General features: G+C 41.1%; 1 pseudogene; it reads right to left on the bottom strand.

Moving 5' to 3' along the window:
• Nucleotides 1-448: 448 nt before the first annotated feature.
• LOC149226142 (putative UDP-glucosyl transferase 73B6) overlaps nt 449-2,420 on the bottom strand; it is a 9,396-nt pseudogene continuing 7,424 nt past the window's right edge.

Below are 2,420 nucleotides of genomic sequence, written 5' to 3'. Positions count from 1 at the left end.
CTCATTGTCTTTTGTACCTCTCTACATCTCGAATTGGATGGACAATGGCTAGCAAATCTCCCCTGACAGACAGTACAATGAATTCTTTGACATTCACATGCTCTGTTTTCTTGGCACAGAGACATTTCTATGCAGTTTATTTTGGGGCACTGTCTTTTTTTATTTTGTATGCTGGTTAGTTCTCTACCTCCCACTTATTTAGGATTGAAGCTTTCAGATCTCTGCACATGTGACCATTTTTTGTTTCCGTAAAAAAGGATGGTTGTTTTTTGGCTTACAAACACAAACTAAACCTAACCCTCGGGCTGAATAAATAAAAATACTTTAGTAGACTTACATTTAAATTAATCAGCTTCTGAGGAGTCCAACAATCTCTCCCATTGGATAAAAATATACACTAAAATCCGAAGGAGATCATTTTACCAGAGCTGCAGATGCGCATTTCCCTTCAAAATCCTTCAGAATCCATCGCAACGCGATCCTGGTGCAGCTGTTGCATGTCACGAACAAAAGCTTGCAAGTCAATAAATGAAGACCCCTCTTTGTGCACAGCCATTTTAGCATGCTTCCTCAGTTCTTGAGCTTTCCTGCGCATGGTTTTTCCTTATTCCTCCGCCAAAAGCATGGTAACTGCCCTTCTCACTTCCTCTTCATCTGGCACACTGTTCATTCCTTCACATATCCGTATGGCTACCCCCATGTGTTCTTCCAGAAGCTTTGAGTTATATGGCTGATCTGCGAACATGGGCCAGATGATCATGGGGATTCCCATGCTCAAGCTCTCCAGTGCAGAGTTCCATCCGCAGTGATTGAGGAATGCACCGCTGGAAGAATGAGAGAGAATAAGAAGCTGAGGTGGCCACCCCCATATAAATAGCCCTCTATCTCGGCTTCTCTTCTAATCCATCTGGCAAAACCCACTTCATTCGCTTTGGGTTTGGACTCAGCCTGAGCGAGTTTGATGGCCCACGTGAAAGGCTGCGCGCTGGCCTCTAAGCCCGTAGCCAACGCATAGATTTGCTTGTCGTTCAGAATTATTTGGCTCCCCAAACACACAAATACCACAGATTGCGAAGGTCGAGAATCTAGCCATCGCAAGTGTTCCTCCTCGTGGATATCCGTCGCTTTTCTCTAGCGGTTATTTTTCCAGTCGTTAAGAAATAAAGAAATAAAGAAGAAAGAAATTATTTTAATGTTCACGAGGCTAAATATAGTCTATGGTATAGATTGTCTTTTTATCTGCTTGATGTATCCAGTCTTTTTCAGTGAAGCTTCAAAATAAATGTTCAGCGTTTCGACAAACCCCCAGCTAAATAGGTTATCCCAAGAGCTAGCTGCCAGCATATATTCATAACTTTCTTTGTTGTTTTTGAAGGCCTCACATTTTAAAATGAAATGTTTTTCTGTTTCCACTTTTCCAGAAGAAGAAAAAAATGCACACTCTTTCCTTCCATACTTCCTTGGGACTTTTCCAGCGCCCTGTTTCACAACGGAGTTGATGAGAAATGCATACTCTTTCATCCCACATTTCTTTTGGCCTTTTCAAGTTTCACAACGGAGTTGATGAGAATTAGTCTTTAATTGAGCAATAAGAATTTTGGCTCTCCATGAGATATGGTCTTGATGACTATGAGTGGGATTAAATACTTCAATATAGTAATTTTTTTCCTTACTAGCTCCTTATCCCAAGTATGCTCGTGAAACTTTCCCATAACAAAAAGTTTTATGTTTTTGTTGTTGTTTATGGGACACACATTCAAGCAAATACCCCATTTACTAAACTATTTGTTATTTCGCTGCATCTAATTTTTTTTTCTTTTACACAATCTACAATCTATCATTAAAGAGACTTTAAGCCATCTACCCTTAAATGGATCACTGTATCGCTACAATCAATTATTAAAGACAACTTTAAACCATCTACCCTTAAATCGATGGTAGAGTATCATAGAGTGTATTGTACCTATGCTCCACACGGGCCTCCGGGTCAAGTTCATGAGGTGATCGATACCCAAGGAATCGAGCTCGTAAAACGTGTTAATCACGATGGCCCGACCCTCCATGGTCGGGTTAACAGCCTCCGTCAGGTAAGCCCCGCCGGGGAAAAGAATTGGGATCCTGCAGTGCCGGAGCCATGTCTGATTTGCGCAACTTGACATCGAAGCTCAGTCTGGGGACATAATGTTAAACAATTATGCAACAATGATTCTGTATGCGGAAAAACTCAAAGAATCTTAAAACTTAATGCCCAGAAATATAAATTACCTCCAGCCATTGGTGACGTTCTTGATGCAAACCACAGTCCACTTGCTTCTTTACTTCAGCACTCCAGCTTCAATCCAAGCAAAAAGAAAAGAATACAGAAAGTCTGAAGGCACTTCCAAGCTCTGCTCTCTCAGCTAGATGGTGTAAAAAACTGA

This window comes from Pinus tabuliformis, chromosome J, assembly GCF_031772625.1.
Source record: "Pinus tabuliformis cultivar Carrire ecotype Pingquan chromosome J, CPIR1, whole genome shotgun sequence".
In the NCBI taxonomy this organism is placed as follows: domain Eukaryota; kingdom Viridiplantae; phylum Streptophyta; class Pinopsida; order Pinales; family Pinaceae; genus Pinus; species Pinus tabuliformis.
Note: the sequence above shows the minus strand (reverse complement) of the source record. Positions and strands in the feature narration are given on the sequence as shown.